Source organism: Drosophila willistoni, unplaced genomic scaffold (genome assembly GCF_018902025.1).
Source record: "Drosophila willistoni isolate 14030-0811.24 unplaced genomic scaffold, UCI_dwil_1.1 Seg750, whole genome shotgun sequence".
Taxonomy (NCBI): domain Eukaryota; kingdom Metazoa; phylum Arthropoda; class Insecta; order Diptera; family Drosophilidae; genus Drosophila; species Drosophila willistoni.
The window spans coordinates 1981-22776 of NW_025814655.1; the positions used below are offsets into that span (position 1 = coordinate 1981).

The window sequence follows — 20796 nt, forward strand, 5'->3', positions numbered from 1 at the left end:
TGGCGGCAGCGGCAACGCCAGAAAGGCAGTCATAAAAATGCAGCCATTTACCTTTTGATTTATGCACAACAACAGTAGAAGGAGCACAAGGAGAAAGGGGCAACTGCTTGTGATGGTGGTGGAAGGAACAGGAACGACAGCTCCAGAAGTGCCATGGGTCTGAGGCACGCATGTAGCATGAAACTCCAAAAGGAAAAGCAAAAGCAGCGAAAAATAATGCAATAAATTTGACATTATCTATGGCAATATGAAGTGGGTGTAGTTCGGGTAAAGTCATCGTTGGTTGTCGTTGGCGTCATCAGGATTACGCATGAGCCAGGACGAAGGATTCCCCAGAGAAAACAGCAAAAACTACAATAATTGCTTTTCCAGGCTAAGAACTTTGAGGTCATAAATACTTTATGAGAAAGCGGAACACGGAACGAAAAATAATTTTCAAAAATTATATTTTGAATTGATTTAAAAGTCAAAGCTTATTACTAAACTCTAAAAATAATATTAAACTAATTAAAATGATAATAAAATTTGTTTTTTGTACTTTTCCAAGTTTTCATTTATCCTTTTGAAAAAGACTGATAAACAAAAATATTCCTGATAAATGTTATGCAGAGAAAAATTATTCAAAAACTCTTCAATAAGTTCTCAAATCTTTCAGCTACTGTGATATCCTGATTAGATCATTTGCTCATTTTATATAAAGGCTGGAATATATCCTTCCGTTTTATCTGTCTTATATCCTCCCCGCCATATCAAACACGAACAATAATTCACTTTTGAGCATTCGAATGCCATTTAAAAAATTGAAAAACAAACTGCAATAAATTCAGGAAAAAAAAAACGAAACCTAAGCACACAATACATAAAACAAAATGCCCAAAAAAAGAAAACACAGGATGGCAGGACCAGGAACCTGGGGGTAAATAAAGCATAAAGGAATCAAAAGGGATACACACACACACACATTTGCTCCCGCTGTGAGAAGGAAGAGCCACAGTGAGCTACTGCCACCGAGACTCGCCTGTCGATAATTTATCGACAACAATTTATCTCGTAATAGTTACGAGGGGACCAGCAAGAGAAATGGCAACACACAAAACTGCCAATGGTGACATTGAAATTTTATGGTAAAAAAGGATCCTTGCAATGCTTTTATATGTATGTCCTTTTTTTGCGCAATGCCACCCTGGCACAGGACTTTACATTTACTATTTTTTGTCATTTTTTGGGTAGATTAATAGAAGAAATTAATCGCTGCATTGTTGCTGACAATAGAGAAAACGTCCGTATCGTCTGTGACACGTGCAGTTTTTGTAAATGATAAATTAGGGATATATGAAGTTTTTATACCATACACCATAGGGTGAAATGGTATATTAAAGTCGCCAAAATGTATGTAACAGGCAGAAGGAAGCATCTCCGACCCCACAAAGTATATATATTCTTGATCAGGATCAACAACCGAGTCGATCTAGCCATGTCCGTCTGTCCGTCGTCCGTCCGTCTGTCCGTCGTCCGTCGTCCGTCTGTCCGTATGAACACCTAGATCTCGGAGACTATAAGAGCTAGAGCCACCAAAATTTTTTATGTAGACTCGTGTAGTATGTAGAGTGATCAAGTTTATTTCAATTTTTGCCACGCCCCTTTCCCCCCGCAATTTAAAAAAAGCGTTTATCTCAAAAACTATTCTAGCTAGAGACACCATATTTGGTATGTATATTGTTTAGTAAATGCACACATTTGTATGTATAAAAATTTTGCCACGCCCTTTCCGCCCCCGTAATTTGAAAAACTTGATTATCTCCCGTATTTTTTACCTCATGCAATCACATTTGGCACACTTAAATTTAATACTAATATCTAGCAAATACCAAATTGATCAAAATCGGATAAAAACAGTCGAGTTGTGCATATAACGTTTTTCCATAAGGCGTGAGTTGGCCGTTGGATGGTGGGGCGCTAGGGTGCTCGTATGATTGAGTAAGCGAGATACTAAGATATGCTTGTAAGAGCATGTGAAAATGCTTGAAATATTTGCTTTACTGGTGTAAGTATACCAAAGTCGGCGAGACGACTTACTTACTTCATTTTTATTGACATTTTGGTATTGGGTATTAATTGTCTAATATTAAGGTAGACGCCTGGAATGAGAGGAGGAACTTTTTAATGGACATTAGGGTCTCAATGTCACTAGAGGGTGGCAACAATTTTGAGAACATCGCCGTAAAAAAAACATGAAATATTTCGAGAAGAGAGAATTATTCCTAATGCTTAAGTAATCTTTTATGAGGAAGATTGAAGAGTAAATTTGTGAATGTAATTGACTTTATTCAGATAAAAGATAATGTCCAGAAAGGAGCCTTAAAATATATATAAAATACACAGAATGACCATCTGCTTAAATTTCTTGCTTCTAATTGATTGATTAAATTAATAAATGGTTTACATTAGACAAGATATAATCCATCAGATACAGCTAGATTTTGTTATTGTAAAATATTCATTGATTTACGCACAGTAAAAAGTAAATGAAATAATCATCAAGCGTCAGGACTAGAGGGAAACTGCGGTCAATCAAGGACATCGTTAAGCGTCCTTACCTTTGATTTATGGCACACAATTCATTGTCAGCAGCAGCCACCAAAGTTGATGCTTCTGTCTTCGAGTCACTCCTCTCGCTATCTGGTGCCGTGGCCCACCCTGGTCAAGTCCCGAGGAGTCAGTCCTTCTCCTAGTCCTTTGACACTTTGACAAATAATTTTATTGACGCTCACAGTACTTGGATCGCTGTTTGGTTTTAATTGTCCTCGGCTCAGCTGCTCTGCACGTGATAATTGCTCATTTTATGAGGCATTTATCAAAGTGTCTCGAGATCCATGCGGCATTGTTGTTGTTGTTGGCTGTCCTTGGCTGTTGCCCCGGGTGAGTTGAATGCCGCCTGCTGTGTGTCTGTCAGGGGCGGTTTGGCGAAAATTTCTATTCTATGGATTGACTGACTGACAGTCACGCGTCATTTATTTGACCGTGACAGTTGGTCGCAAAGAAAAAGCATTTTCAGTTTAGATTCCAACTATGATTCGAAGCAAAAGATGGAGTGGAAGAACTTTCACATTCGCTTCTCAGACACGTGATGGATTTAAGCGGCATATCAATAAATTACACAAACGGAAATTTTTAAGGACTTTAGTCCTCTCGCTTGTAAAGCGAACATGCCATGCATAGCTGATGAATCTCCCAAGACAAAGAAAATAAAAGACAACAAAACAAACAAAAAAATACCGTGTAATAAAAACTAAATTATATCCTTTTCACGTTCAAGCGTCTGCGCACCGACGGCGGCATCACACAAAATGAAGCAACATGTTGCTCAGTCAGTCCGACAAAACAGAGAGAAAAAACATACATATAAAAACCCTCAATCCCTCTCAACCTTCCATCCATCCATCCAACGTTCGGACACACAGAGACCGACTTACGCACTATTTAATTTAGTACAAAATTATTATGCGCAACATTAGCACTCCGGCCGGGCTGAGTGCTGACCAGTGAGACACAGTCTGACGAGTCGGACATACATACAGACGGAGGACATACCGAGATAGGAGCAAGAACAGAGGCCAGAATGCCGACCACAAAGCCGTCGACCACTTTGTATTCCAGCTCATTTGGTTTTTCTCGTTTCTTTTGGTTTCAATTTTTTTACTGTTTCTCAAGGATTTTGTTTATGGTCTTGTATTTTTTGTGTGTCTTCCTTGTTTTTTGTTTTTGGTTCATGCCATTAATGCGTATTAAGTAATTAGTACTGACTAACGATAACGTTTTGATTATCCTTCTAAAAAAAAACACAGACACACACGGGTAAAGAGGAATGTTAACATTGATTCCCGAAGTTTAAAGTCATTCGCACTAAAAACTATTCGATAGGAAATTAAGTTGATGTGATTAAGCATTAAAGTCTATATATTATAACATTATATAATAAATAAATATTGTAAAACAAAACACGCAAATTTTTGGCAATTTTCTCTCATTATTTGATTTTTAATTTGACGTGAGATTTTCAAGTTTGTCTCTCCCCTTGGTTGGTAGAATTTACTTTTTTTCTCCTTCGTATTGTGAGATTATCGTAATTAAAGGGTTTTTTAAGATTTATAATATTCAGGAGATATGACGTTTTTGTGAGACAAAGTTCTCCTCATGTGATACAAACTTAAAACTCAATTTTTTAAAACTGGCAGTTCTTAACAAAGAACGGAGAATGACGACAAATCTGGTCCCGTCTTCATGCAGAATCTTAGAGTTTTGTATTCCCTTGCATATCTCGGATTCAGACGGATCGGACCACTATATCGTATAGCTCCCATACAAACGACAAAGTCACGAGTGACTTTTCTCAATAACTTTTTTGTTTTTTAAGCTATAACAATTAATACTTGTTAGTTTTATATATTTTATATATATTAATGACTTTACAAAATTTAATCAAGATCAGGTAACTATATCACCTGTATATCGTATAGGAACGATCGGTCAAAAACAGTGACATTTATGAATATCTTCGTTACTTTTGGAGCGATTGCTTTATTCACTTGTCAGTTTTTATAGATCTGTTAATGACTGTGCCAAATTTGATCAAGATCGGGAGACTATATCATATACCTCCAATAGGAAACAGTGACTTTGATCAATAATATCTTTATTTGCTATGCTAAAATTGTAGCCCTTTCTTTGTGCAAATATAGATTTTTAGATAAAAAGTTTTTAAAAAATTTCAGTTTGAAAATATAAAATATATTTCTTTATTATTTATTAAATACTACATATTTAAATATATCCAAATTCTTATTAATAGTAGTCTTTGAGAAATACAAAATAAAACAAAACAAATCGTAGTAGTCATTTAAATTTTTAAAATCAAAGTAAGCCTTTGGATTTCTAAACAGAAAAATTCAAATCGTAGTAAGCCATATTTTTCATCACCTAATGTTTGAGCTCAACAGAAATCAGTATATTTTCTGACTCTCAACTAGTAACACGCACATCAAATACAATAATTTTGTAACACAAATATCTAGATATAATTTATAGTAAATTCTTTTTTTTTCTGTTTTTGGTTAACATGGCAAACATTTTTGACACTATTATAGAAGGACTCCTTTGCCCGGATAATAATCGTATAAAAGAGGCTACAGTTCAGTTATATGAGGCCTTCAAGCAACCGGACGTTCTATGGAATCTGTGCGAAGTCCTGACATCCACTCGTGCTGTGGAGGTGCGTCAAATGACAGCTGTTCTACTGGATAAGCGTCTATCGGATGCTGGGGTCTGGAACGGGTTATCCTTTGATCAGCAGATGGGCGTCAAGAAATATTTATTGGAGGCTTTGGTAGCCGAAAAGGTGCGAGCAGTGAAGAGTGCCATCGGCCGAGTTGTTGGCACAGTGAGTGGATATCATAACGAGAAAAAGGATCAATGGATTTCCGACGTTCTGAAGTATACTTTCGAACGATGTGTTCTGGATCCTAATGAGAGCGAATCGGATTCTTATACTTTTCTGCCATAGCCCAATCGGCTACAACACACTTAGCGGATGAGATGCCCACTGTATGCAAGATGTTTGAGACCATCATGGTTAATTCCGATGCCCAGAACACTTTAGCCTCACGCACTGTGGCCAATATGTTTAACGGAATGGGATATCTGATTCCATTTCTTGATGCCTCTGATATTTAAGACTACAATTAAATGCTCTTAATGGCGATGGCGCGGAATTTACCTTAGTCTTTGCTATATTCGATGCCCTTGCAGAGTATGTTCCGAGGCCTTTCACGATACCGAAGCCGTGGCGAAATTACTTCTGGATGCGTCGGCGTGTGAGCAAATCGAGAAGACAATTCGACTTCAATGTATGTCATTCATTTCTGAGTTTATGCGTGTGAGTAAGACAGAACTTCTCAGACAGAATATGCTGCTGCCCATCGTAAGAGTTCTATTTGAATTGATATGCAAGCAACCGGCCGATAGCGAGGATGACGAATTGGATGGCAATAGTTATGCGGAGGGGCCAGTCATGCCCTCGATGAGATAGCCATGATTGTGTCAGGTGACCAACTTTTGCCACTCGTGTTTCAGTTAATGAGCCGGCTATCCAAAGTACGAACAATCTTACTCATCGGGCAGCCTATAACTGCATGGGCACTATCTCTGAGGGTTGCATGGAGATCATATGCAAGCAATACTTGGAAGTAATGTTGAATGTCATCAAAACGGGCACACAGGATCCGATTTGAGTGCGCGGTGCTGCTTTCTTTGCCCTGGGTCAGTTCTCGGAGAATTTTCAGCCTGATATCAACAAATATTCTCCAGAAATATTGACAATGCTTTTGGAATATCTTCGCCAGTTGATAGGGGATATGAAACGAGGAACGGTACCAATAACCAAACATGTGGATCAATTCATTTATGCCTTGGAAAAGTGTTGCGAATCAATGGACGAGATGATTGACCATCACTTACCCGGGGTAATGGATTGCCTCTTTAAAGCCTTGAATTCACCACACACGCTTACATTGAGGTCCTATTGCTTGTCGGCTCTTGCTTCTGTTTCTGGTTCGGGCAAGCTTATATTGCCGTATTTTTCTCAAATTGTCGCAGTGATGCAGAATTATTTGGTCAAGGACTGTGATGAGGAGATCGGTCGGCTACGTATTATAGCTATCAATACATGGTCAGTTTATGTTCGAATCGTGGGCGATGAAGTTATGGCGCCTTATTGCAACAAATCGATGGCTATTGCCTACTGATGTTATCAAAAGGTCCGGATGATCCAGAGGTTCGATTTGCTGTTTACAATCTTCTCGGAGCCCTTTCCAATGTTTTTCGGGAGAATATGGCTGGATATCTACCCAAGATAATGGATCGCATCCTTCTATCTGTTGTATCACCATGCGGTATTCCGGCCGGAGGCAAGGATTGCGGAGATAAAAAAGACGTTGATGGCGACGATTTTGATGATATGGTGGAAAATGATTACGTCACTGAAATGGAGCAGGCTATGTTTGCCCTCAAAGAATTTTCAGAAACTACGGGCGCTGCTTTTGGCCCTTATCTGCAGGCGGTGTTTGAGAATGTATATAAAGTGATTGAACATCCGTTACCATCAGTACGTAAGGCGTGTGTTGAGAGTCTTTCCAAATTTCTGACGGCTTTCCATCGCCTGGCAATGAAACGGCCTTTACCGAATACTCTAAGATTATAGTACGCAAATTATATGAGATGATTGTTAAAGATGATAACCGGACTGTGGTTGTTAATATTCTGGATGATTTAATTGACCTCATCAGGGATTTTGAGGCAGCCGCTATACAATCTCAAGAGGTTGTGAAATTGCTCTTCAAAACTTTGAAGGACGTCAGGACAATCTAGACGCAGCGGAAGGCAGTAGACTAGATGAGATGCTTATTAGTTATGCTGCTGGCTTATTTGTGGAATTGGGATATGCTACCGAACCGGCACAATATGCCGTATATTTTGACAAAGGTATATGCATACTATCTAAAATGCTAAGAATGGCCATAGATAATAATTGTGCTGCACGGAGGACTCTGATATACGAAACCATCGCTGATAGTATCAAGCACCTGAACATGCAAGTTGTCGACTATTTTGATTCCCTATTTAATGTTTTCTTTAATGGACAAATGACGCAGAAGCCAAGTGTCGCCAGCATTGCTATTATGGCCTAGGAGAGCTATTTTATGGAGATACCAAATCTCCAGGAGCTTGGCCTGAGGTTGTTGCATGGAGCATGCATAGCCAATGCCATGACAAAGGAGACGGAACCAGCTGTAAGAGATCGCATTTGCAGTGCCCTATCACGTCTTTTAATGACAAATCCAACGGACTTTCAATTTGAAGAGATTCTATCAGCCCTGTTAGATCTCTTGCCCTTGCGTGAAGAATTTTCGGACTATGATGCAATTCTACAGGCTTTCAATATGCTTATACAGAGCCACGTGGCCGTCAGCTAAACTTTGTACATCGGATATTGGAACTAACACTGCGGATTTTGTTAGCAAGAACTTGCTCGATTCAGCAGAATGCACTGCAATAGAATTATTTCAGAAAATTGCTGAAGAAAACCGACAAATTGTTACATCGATATGTGCTGCTAATCCCGAATTTCACGATTTTGTAATGTCTTTATAAGCTAAGAAATCCGTCTGATTTCTTGGCCCCTAAATTTTGTTATGTGCCTTTCATTTTTGCCATTTTTGTTTAATCAGTGTTCGAAATCAAAAGTAAATTAAAGTAATTGTTTCTCCGAAAAGTAGGTTCTTGTGTGACTACGTTTGGCCATTAACCCTTTTTTGGCATAACCCTTAGCTGTGCTTAACCTCTTCATCTAGGTCGTCGCATGCTTCAGATACACAAAGTCAACCAACTGAGTTGAGTCATGGGGCAAACAGAGTGAAAGCATCTCGTTTTCATTACATTTAAAATGCTGTCAGCACCTAACATGACATGACTTTGCCGTCGCCTTCCATCCACCACCACCACCATCAGTACGTCAAAAGGTTCAGACATAAATGCGGGCTCTCAAAATGTCTTCATGACCTGGCCTTCTATTCCATTTTCTTTTCTTTTTAAATTTTGTGGCACTTTCAACGCATCATTGAGTAAGCCGCGAAGCGTACTCATCATGAGAAGGACAAGAACATATATAGAAGGCATTTGGGCTGAAAATGAAGATGCTTAGAAATGGAGTGTGCGTTTATAATCAAATTAGAAACGATGCGTAAGATCAAAGGCCCAACGATGCGCAGTAGGCATAATACCCGAAATGTTCAAAACACACCAGAGAAGAGCGGTACCCTGGAAAATGGGACTGGGACATCATCAAGAGGGCGCCCTGACAACTTCAAGTGGAAAGTGACTGAGCGCTGAGTGCGGAATGGAGCTGCAAAACCTGAAGAAGACGTATCATTAATGCCAAACAAGGAGTCGAACAAGAGGTACGCGTAAAATGAGGTGTATTATGCACTCAACTTGAAAACCAGAAATTTCTCTCTCTCTCTCTCTCTACCTCTTTCTCTTAATGTCTCTCATCCTGTCAATTCCTACTCAAGTATGCTTGAGTTTGTTTTTTCTTCGTTTATTCATTCGTAGTAGGTTTGGGCCTCGGTTCTGTTCAAGTGTTTTGTCGGGCACATTGCACACACTTCCTCGAAAGTTGGGCATTAAAGAAAACGACAAGAAAAAGACAATAGTAAAATAAGGAGAGTCAGAATGATTTTCAATGTTAAAGACTGATGACGACACCCTAGTTCACTATCATCATCAAACAGAAATCACGGCCCGAAATACCCTTCAATTGATATTGTGACTAGAGTTTTATTGGCCCTGATTAATATAAGCAAAGCAGTCTCTTCCTCCCTCTCACTCCCTCTCTGGCTCTTTCTCGCTCTCTAATCTAAAAAACTTTCACTCGTTGCAGAGGACGGACGTGTTTTTTTTGCGCTTATCAACTTTTATTTTTTCTCGCGATTAAATACTTATATATAACTCTTAAATTATCGGTTTAATTAATAACAATTACAAAATCCGAATTTTAGTTTCATTTCGCGAATTCTTGCTGTCGTTTTTGTTTAAATTTAAATAAAATCAAAACTTACAACAATACTTGCATTAGCGGTGTTGTTGTTTTGTTTATCTCTTTTGCTTTTGTGTCTTTACCGTTTTAACTAACTCTCGCGCTCTTGCGTACAAATTGTTGTTGCATGTGTTCAATTTGACGCGCTCTCCCGCTCTTTCCTATTCTTGATTGATTTTCGCTCTCGTCTTTTGCCTACCCGCGACTCTGTGATACGTGTTTTTGTTTTTGTGTTTTCATTTCTTTTTATTCTTTAGTTGTGAAGGCTTACTCTGCACATTAACCCTTGTGTCAGAACTGGTCAGTATATTCTTATACACAGATTTTTACCTTTAGAATTTTTATTTTTTATTTTTTTTGTATTTCCTTTTGTAATTAAATTAAACTTTTGATAAGATGGTTGTCTGCTCAAAAATAATTGCATAGTTGCCACTAATGCGGTTGACTCCCATGATTATATTCTTTGTTGGTTGTGTGAAAATGCGGTTCACGTCAAGTGTGCAGGTTACACAGGCAGAATCAAGGAGTCTATTGCTAAAGGTGGTGGCTTAAAATATGGATGTGATGCTTGCCGGGAGGTCGAGAATGAGATGCGCTCTTTCATGAGGCGGACTAGAGATAGTTTTGACCCTTTAAGGGCAGGTTTTAATAAACTCCAAGCGGAGTTTACTGCGGTGGAGACTCAGTTCAGAAGTTTATCGCTTATGAATGAGTCTCCGAAACGTAAAAGGACCAGTCCTTGGGGTGTTTCTGTATCTGTAGATCCGCCAGCGTCTCTTATCGTCCCCGACCGGTCTCATGCACCGTCCACTCCTAATGTACAGCAATTGATATCGTTTAAGAGCCCGGTTGTGAATGCTATTAGTAATGAATTACCGGTATCACCTGGGAATGATCTCTTAAAAACGATGCCTATTGTAGTGTCCGATGTGTCAGGGCAATTACCCATTCCAATGGAAATTGCCGATAGTTCTAAAAGTATCGAGGGCCCCGTGAACAAGTTGACTGCTGCGGTGGGTGACTTGTCCAACGTTACTGCTGCGGCTGACGCTTCGGGACCGCGGCCTCTCGTTGGCATACCACCAAAGAAACATATATTTGTTTCTAGGCTAGACCCTGTTGTCACATCTGATGATGTAATAGCCTATATATAGGGACATTTCGTCCTTTAAAATTAGTGTTTCTGCCAATATCTTCGACACTATATGTCGAGAAGATTTTTGGCCTAAACATATAATAGTTAAGGAATATACTGTAAAAAAGAAAAATCGGCAACCGATTCGCTTGCCTACAACAACAACTAATACTATTCCTGCCACATCAGCATCTGCTGGTGTGTCAAAAAACTAGCTTCGTCCCTTAACCTGGGTTACCAGAACGTTAGAGGACTGAAATCTAAACTTCCTAATCTCTATGTAGATAGTCTTTCTTTTGAGCATAACATTCTAGCTTTCACAGAGACGTGGCTAAAACCTGATATTGCTGATGCATCGGTTTTTTCCACAAACTTTTCTATTTTCAGACGTGACCGGATTTCTCGCATAGATGGTGGCGTTCTGATAGCTGTGGATGCTGCTTTATCATCTGAAATGATTCAATTTTCTAGTACCCAGGAGATTGAGTTTGTCGGTGTTAAAGTAAATTTTAAATCTTTTAATGCTTTCATTACTTGTTCCTATATTCCACCATTGTCAGACATGGTGGTATATTTAAATCATTTAGAGGCAATTCAGTTTGTCTCCTCTTTAGTTTCGAGTCAAGACTTGCTCATAGTTGTAGGTGATTTTAATTTACCCGCTTTAGCATGGTCACTAACAGATGAATCTACCACGTTGCTGCCCTCTTTGTCACATGACTTTATTGATGGCCTTCTAGGCTTTTCTTTATCCCAAGTCAATCCTGTCTTAAATTCTAATGGAAAATCGTTAGATCTTATTTTTGTATTGGATTCTTCTTATTGTGAGGTTTCTAGGATCGAACCATTTGTTCTTCCAGAAGACAAATTTCATCCTACATTAAATTTAAAAATTGATTTGCCCTTGCTTTCACCATTACTTGGTTCAAATGAGTCACCACTAACTAGGTGCTTTCGTAAGACTGACTTTGCCAGCCTTAATGAAAACATTCCTACTACCGATTGGTCTTATCTGTACAATTGTAGTGATATGAACTCGGCTGTTCGTTTTTTCTATGATACTCTGAATTCACTCTTTGATATTTGTGTGCCTCTTGGTAGGCTGGAGCGGCTTAACAAACCTCCCTGGTTCTCTCGCGAGCTATCCAATTTGAAAAATGTGAAGACACGATATTATAAGAAGTTCCAAAAAACACGTCGTTTATCAGATTATGCTCTGTATACAGTCGCTCGTTCAAAATTCATGATGCTTAATACACAATGCTATAAGAATTTTCTTCAGCGGTGTAAGCTTCAGTTTTCTTCTGACCCTAAACAATTTTATAATTTTGTTAATTCTAAACGTAAGACCTCTGTGCACCCATCTTTTTTGTCTTTTCAAAATAAAAAAGCGAGCACTGATCAGGCAATTGCCGATATGTTTGCGAGTTTTTTCAAAACAACTTATTCCTCAACGGAATATCGAGCAAGTCCGTATCCTTATCATTTAAAAAAGGCTAATTGCATTTTCAATCCAGTGATTGATGAAAGTTCTATTCTTACCGAACTTAAATTAGTTAAACCTGTTTATTCTCCGGGGCCAGACGGTATTCCTGGATGTATACTCAGGTTCTGTGCAAACGCATTATGTAAACCCATTTTAAAATTGTTTCTATTGTCGGTAGAATCTTCCTCTTTTCCATCTATTTGGAAGGAGTCGTATATTATTCCTCTGCATAAAAATGGCAAAAAGTCCGAAGGCTCTAACTATAGGGGTATCTCAAAATTGTCCGCTATTCCGAAAGCTTTTGAGAAAATTATAACTTCTCAATTGCAAAATTTTTGCAGCTCTATTATTTCGCCATCCCAACATGGGTTTGTGAAACGTAGATCTACAACCACTAACCTTTTAGAATTTACATCAATAATTATCAAGGGGTTCAAAAATGGTAAACAAACTGATGTCATATACACTGACTTCAGCAAAGCCTTTGATTCCGTTAATCATACCCTATTACTTTCTAAGCTGAGCGACATTGGGTTTCCACCCATTTTCCTTTCTTGGGTTCGAGAATATTAACAAATAGAAAACAGAAGGTACTTTTTAAGTCTTCTTTTTCCGTTTCCATTTCTGTGACTTCTGGTGTACCTCAAGGTAGTCATCTTGGCCCTCTGCTCTTCACACTATTTATTAACGATCTTCCATCAGTCATTGTTCATTCGTGTGTGCTTATGTATGCTGACGATGTCAAGCTTTGTCTTACTTATAAAGATACAGATTCATTTAGTCGGCTACAAGCTGATCTTAAAAACTTTCAATCCTGGTGCCAGTTTAATCTACTAAATCTTAACACTACCAAATGTAAGGTAATGACTTTTTTTCGTAACTCTCCTCAACTGGTCACTTATATTCTAAACAATAGCCCTTTAGAACGTCTAAATAATATGAATGATTTGGGCGTACTTATGGACCATAAGTTAAATTTTAACACCCATATTTCCACCACGGTCGCAAAGGCCATGAGTGTCCTGGGTTTCATTAAAAGATGGTCAAAAGAATTTGATGACCCCTATACAACTAAAGTTCTGTTTACTTCGCTTGTCCGTCCTATTTTAGAGTATGGATCTTGCATTTGGTCACCTCAATATGAGTCGCACCAGAATCCGTTCAAAAGCAGTTCTTACTATTTGCTCTTCGTGGCTTAAGCTGGGATCGCAATGTCAATTTGCCTTCGTATTCTAGTAGACTTCTCTTGATTAACCTTCCGTCCCTAACTAACCGTAGAATTATGCTTGGTGTCATTTTTATGCACAAGCTCCTAATTGGTGATATCGACTCGCCTGAGTTATTAGCTCAGGTGAATCTGTCGGTACCATGTAGACGGAGTAGACATCCTTTAATACCTTTATCCCTTAGTCGTTGTTCTTCTAACTATGCTATGCATGAACCTTTTAGGGTCCTCTGCTCTGATTACAATCTTCTATCCCCTGTAATCGGCTCAGAGTTTTCTATTAATATGCTTAAAACATCTATCCTATCCCATTTAGTTAATAGATAGCTATAGTATTATGTGTTTGTCTGTCTTTTCTATTGTGTATTTTGTCCACGCGATTCGTGCCGTGCGTTATACGGCTGCACCCCTCGGTCGGTCGGGTGGGAGGTGGGCAGTTATCTGCTTGGGCTCGCGCGTAACAGGCTTTATCCTGGTGTCGTAGGGGCCACTTGAACGTACTGCGCATAGTATCGTCAACGTCCGCTAATAATCACATGATAAGCATTTTCTATAATTCTCAATTGTTACGTGTGTGTGTCTGTGTGGGTGAAGACCTAGTGTGCATCTAGGTAGAGGTAGCCATAGAACAGTACAAATAGGCGATAGGAAAATCAATTTAATAATACCCCCGAACCCCAAAGTCGGCATAAGACAACGCGTCAACCCATTTTATTTACAATTAGGTGTCTGTCCCATACCACCCCATCCCACACCTCACCCTTCTTCCATACCACCCTTTCTGTGTGTGTGTGTGTGTGTGTGTGTGTGAGTGTGTTTCGAGCAGCTTAAGTGATTTTAGGCGCCTCCTTAGCTGATAGCAAATACCAACCAACCGACCAGCCAACTCATAGAGACATTATCTATTCTATGTCCATGAGCAGAAGCTCACGTATTTGGGTGACGAGCAGAGTAAAGCTAGCAGGAGCAGGCGGAGGAGAGTGACAGAGAGAGAGTATTGGTGGACTAGTGTAGAATAGAGCATTAAGCCATATCTTTTTTTGAGCATTTAATTCATCGATAGCCGTAATATTGGGGCCCCGAGTGAATTGGAAATATCTATCTGTATCTGTATATACCACGAACACAAATTCTATTTCTGTAGTCTGTTTCACTATTTGTTAAATTCATAAGCTGCTATATCGTTGCCTATCGGAGGGAGACTATCTACCTATCTATCTATCTCTCTATATAGAAGAAGCGCGGACAGTGCGGACAGCACGGAGTAGACAAGTAGCAAAGCGTTAGTTAATATCAGTTGGTTTTGGATGGTGGGAAGGCCGGAGGGGCGGTGTTGAAAGGGGTTTTCTGTCTGTTATATATGCAATATCTATCTAGCTGTTGCCGTATGATATCTATCTATCGGTTACCTATCCATTTATGGCTAAGTAAACCCCAGCACTTGAGGGCTCTTACCCGACTCGACTTTATTCCTGGCGTGATTTTTATGACGACCGCTTAGTCTGTGTCACCTTTGAACTGAAGGTCTTTTCAGTCCAACAGGGCTTATAATATTGTTGCAAAACAACCAAATGAAAGATAAAATAAACTAAAAGAATTTTCGAAAGTCTCAACTATTATTTATGGCCTTAGCTTAAGTTTTGTCTTGGCAGAAATCGTTTTAGAAGTTCAAGGAGTTAAATCTCTAGGGCTCTTGTTATAAACTGAGTTAACCTTCTGTAAGAATAGAAAAAGAAAGTCTCCAAAATATCATTAATAACTATATAATACATTCCCAATCTGTCCCTCTTTTTGACCCTCTTGTAATGCTTTTCCATGTGTCTTTTCCTTTGTATCTTTGTAGGTAACGCTCTCACAGATTTGTCGCAGTTCGCATCAGAATACATATGCCATGCCCGGTGGGGATATATCGGATGATTTGCGTCGCAAATTTGATCAATGGTGGTCAAATCAACTTCTCCCCAGGCCTCAGCCATGACCCCCAAAATGTTGCCCTTCATGACAGCGCCGTCTGCTGTGACGGTGGGGGCAGGACCCAATGAATTGGTCGATTTTCCTGTGGGAGTGGGCACTGCACCAATGGCTGCGGCTCCCGCAGCAGCAGCCCATGCCGGTTCCATGGGCAGCCGAGAGAGTTTGTTGCTGGCCAATGAGGCAGTGGCCGCTGCCATCATCCCAGTGCTGGACAGGGTGGGGCTGGGGGTGTGGCTGGGGGTGTGGCTGCTGGTCCCGGTCATCATTCTGGTATGCTTGTACATCCATCTATGCATCCGGCCATGCATCCTTCGATACATCATCATCATCATCAGGAGGGTCACATGCTCCGCCTCAGTATGCCAATCAGAAGACTCGCATGCGAACCAGTTTCGATCCGGAAATAGAGTTGCCCAAATTGCAGAAATGGTTCCAAGAGAATCCCCATCCTTCACGCCAGCATATTCAGAATTATGTGGTGCAATTGAATGCCTTGGAGTCGCGTCGAGGTCGCAAGCCTTTGGATGTCAATAATGTGGTCTACTGGTTTAAAAATGCTCGCGCAGCCCAGAAACGGGCCGAGATGAGGGGCAATGTGACCACCACAATGAGTGCCCTGGGACACGCGGCCATGAATGGTTATCTGAGTCAGCATCATGGAGCCCAATTGGGGCAGAACTCCAGCTCGAGTGCTGGCAGCCAGCCCAGCATGAACATGGGCAATCTGTCGGGCATGTCGCATGATTATCTCAAGAGTCCCATGAGCTTGAAATCAGAAGATATTGATACCATGTCCCAGCATTCCAATGATATGGATGAGGAGGCGCCTGTGAGTCGGTCAAATACTCCACAATTGCCGCTCTCCCTGACCACCCACGAGACGAAGCGATGAGGAGCACGATGACGATGAGGCCAAGGCACCCACAAGAGCTAAGAGTGAAATTAGCGATGTGATCAATGGCAATGTGCATGAGAACGAACGCCAACAGCAACAGCAGCAGGAGAAATCCAATGATGAGCACAAGGATGACATTTCCAAGGAGCATACGGAAGGTGGACATAACGAGCAGGATCATGAGCAATTACCCGATGATTCGGCTCTCAATCACAACAATAATGAGAATGAGTTGACCACCCCGAAATGCCGCAGCACACCCAAAGAGGAGGAAGATGATCTGGATATGGATGACTTGGAGGACAATGACAATGAGAACGATGCCAGTCATTTGGATGAATTTCGTTCCCCCTCGACGGCCATGGATGGCAATTTGGTGGCCGCCTCGCACAAGGATCAACAATTGCCCTTTCCCATGGTACCCAATTCGATGTTCTCGCAATCCTTCATGTACATGAGCCATTACATGCCAGCATTTGGCCAGGCGGCAGCAGCAGGACACACGGCAGCCCATCATCATGCCGCTGCGGCGGCGGCAGCTGCAGGAATCGCACTTTCATCGATCCGGTCACCGAAGTGCCCAAATTGGAGCAATGGTTTGCCATGAACACGCATCCGTCGCACAATTTGATACTCAAATACACCGAGGACTTGAACACCATGCCCTACAGGTAAGCATTAACGAGAACCCAATCCAGTTAAGACCCTTTGCTAACATATTTCGTGTTCTTTCGTTTTTGTTTGGCATCTTTTTATACGAGGAGAGGGACTAAAAACTGAGATTCAATCAGTTCGTCCCCCGGTTCTCCCAATACTAATCAAAACTAGTAGCATTTCTTATGTACATATAAAGATAGGAAGCAAACAAAATGAAAAAAAAACTCCTTTTTATTAAAACTTTAAGCAACCACAACCATTAGCAACCACAAATACACACAAACACACAGTCCCAGTAAGTGGAATAATTAGCAAAAAAAAACTAATAAAAAAAAGGAATAATTAGAGAAAACTAGATAAACTACTTATACTTCTAGCCACATACTAATTTAGTATGTGTTAGATTTAGCATATATATATATATATAGATACGATATGATTCAAATATAATTTATAATCGCAATGAAAATCAACTACAACTTTAATTCTTATTATATATTTCTTAATTCTCTCTCTGCAAAATCAACCCTGCTCTATCTCTTTCTCTGTTCCCCACTATATCTCTCTCTCTCTCTCTCTTTCCACTTGAGCGATAAAGTTATTAACGAACCAAAGAAAAGCCAGTTTATGTTTTTTGTGTAAAATCTGTAAATAAATTTAATAAATGTTATATACTATGGATCCGCCAAACTAATTTTAAGTTCTTCCCTTCAGTACCCCGGGGACATGTCGCTTGTCCCCGGGGACAAACTGGCGACACTCCCATTAAAAATGCGGCGACATGTAACATTGCATGTCCTAGCTTTCAAGACCGGAACGACAACCTAGCGCCAGTTCTCGCTCCAGTCGCCAAGACAAATGTCCAAATGTCTTGTCGAACGCCGGGACAAACAAGCATTGTGTCGCCGCTTTGTCGCTTTTGTCCCTCTAGTCCCGGCGACTAGAGGGACAATTGTCGCTCAATGGTCTTGTGTCCCTCCAGTCGCCGGGGACCAGAGCGACTAATAGACAGCCCGGCTCAATGGTCTTGTGAACGGGACCATTGAGCGACAATTGTCCCTCTAGGTACTGTGAAATTTTTCGCTCTGGTCGCCGCCGACTGGAGGGACAATATCGCTAGTTTGTCAGAGGGACCAGAGGGACATTTTCCAAAGTTTGTCCTAGAGACGAGAACGACAATATCGCTAGATTATCCTAGGGACGAAAGCGACATTATCGCTAGATTGTCCTAGGGACTAGAAGGACAATATCCCCATTTTGTCCTATGGACTAGAAGGACAATTCAAAATACATAAAAAATATAAAATAATTGAATTTATTTTATTTTACTTATTTTTTATTAAGCTTATTTAACAGCTGCTGCTTCAATTTTCAATTTTTTGTTTTGTTGTCCATATTTTAAGCTCAGGCCATTGCATTCTTAAGCCCAACTTCCGGAGGCTGCCCCGGGAAAGTGTTTTAAACTGCTTCTGGAATAGAAAAATTTAAGATATTAGAAATGAAATGAATTATAATATCAAAACTAACGTTTTCAGTAATTAATGTACTTACCGAGAAGAATATTCAAGCCTTAAGATAGGTTCCAAGGCTCAACTTTTTGTATTTCTTGTCCAGGTTGTGGCTCTTCACAAGAGAGAGTTGTCTCCAGCTACTTGAGAGGTCTGCAAATATAAAAAAGAATTAAAATTTTGTGCTTTTCATACAACAGCTGTGTACTTACTAGCTTTTATGAATTTCCGACGTAATGCTGTTCTTGAAGTCAATTATTTCTAAACCAGTTGCTAATGTTTTTTTTTGTAAGAAAAAAAATTAAATTATTACAAAATAAAAAAAAAATTTTATCTTTTGGCACAGCCCGGGGTCGAACTCGCATTTAATTTTGTTGGCAAAATACTTTGTTTTCCTTTCACTCTCCGTACTCATATTTTCTTACTCTTTTGATTAGCATTCGATTATAAATAATGCTATTAATTTAATTTTATTTGTCTAGATTTCGACCTTATTGATGTTAATCAAAAATTTGTTTGAGCGGGGCAGGGCTTCAGGTCAATCTTACTGATTTATTTGTAAGATTTTAAATCATAGGCAGCACAAAAGGTGAGCAGGTTGTCTGTATAGCTATTTCAAGAACCACCAAGTTCTATCATCAGCAGACTTCGCTAAAGAATCCACAATTGTAATGGCCATACCATATCTTCAACGCTAAAACTAGTTGGGAATTACATTGCCAACTAAATGAAGCGAAAAAAGAACGGCAAAGCTTGCAACTGCAGATTCCACCTTTTTTGTGTGCATACCCATGGGCGCCAGCTGAATTAGTGTAAAGGGCTTCGCCTTAACCAACTAATCGTCGCGCTTAAATATTTTGTAGTAGTATATTGTACTATAAGCAAAAAAAAGAGGGTTTTTTACGGCAAGTGTAAAACGGCGGGCCTTCCGTTTTTGGTATTTGTCTAGATTTCGACCTTATTGAAGTTAATCAAAAAATTTGTTTGAGCGGGGCTTCAGGTCAATCTTACTGATTTATTTGTAAGATTTTTAATCATAGGCAGCACAAAAGGTGAGCAGGTTGTCTGTATAGCTATTTCAAGAACCACCAAGTTCTATCATCAGCAGACTTCGCTAAAAAATCCACAATTGTAATGGCCATACCATATCTTCAACGCTAAAACTAGTTGGGAATTACATACATTAATTTAATACTTTGCCAACAAAATTACTATTCACTATTTGTGTGTATTATAGATAATATTTAAATAGCACTTACCTTTATTTATATCAAAAATCAATTACAAATCACTAATACTTTTTCACTGCCGTCGGCTAACCTCAGCATGAAAAACGCTGGCAGAATTTTTCTCTGCCGACGTCTGTGGTTCGGACAATTGGGCGACATTGTCAACGGCGACAATTTGGTACTAAAGGGTACAGACATATGTATGTATGTATGCGTAGTTATATAAAATTTATGTGAAATCCATATTGATAGGAAATAAAACGACTTATCATGTTTAATTAGTTTATGGTTTCCATTTAAACACATTTTGTATTGGATTTCAATTTAGTCGTTATTAAATTGATGTTATAATATCCCTTTAGTACCAAATTGTCGCCGTTGACAATGTCGCCCAATTGTCCGAGCCACAGACGTCGCACATAGGTAGAATTTGCAAAATTAGGCGGCCAAGAACATTTTTTCAATAAAATACACTTTAAATGGAAAAAATAATTAAATATTATTGTTTCCTATTAAAATACATTAATTTCCTATTAAAATACATTAATTTTTTTTAACTTAATACTAAAATAGCAAGGTTTTCTATTGAATATGGGTTAACTTTAAATGAAACATTACAAAAGTTGGCTTTATCTATTAGATTATATTATTATTTTTAAATTCAGAGTTACATAATATTATTATTTAAAAAACGAATATGTTTATTCTGCTTCCGAGTCCAAATCGTGATGCTCAGCACTATCATTTGGTTCAGCAGGAATGAGCATATTTATGGTTTCCCTTAAAAATGGTTCATGTGATTTTTTTTTGTTGATTTCATACAGCTTATGAATGGGTCGGAAGTTAATAACAACCTTTGATAGATGTTGCGATTGCATTCTTCCCTTGTAAACTTTCTTGCAAAGTTGAGACGCTATGATCGGAAATGTTTGTTGCGAGCTTCTGCTGCTTCTTGTAACGTACACAGCCTTAACGTAGCCGATGGGCAGCAAAAATTATTGTATCTAATTAGAATGTGCCCCATGGTTGGGCGGCAAA

The 20796-nt window shown here is 39.4% G+C and overlaps 1 pseudogene; it reads left to right on the plus strand.

The window, feature by feature from the left end:
• Positions 1-9094: 9094 nt before the first annotated feature.
• On the plus strand, positions 9095-17151 carry LOC26529570 (annotated as a pseudogene).
• Positions 17152-20796: the final 3645 nt, after the last annotated feature.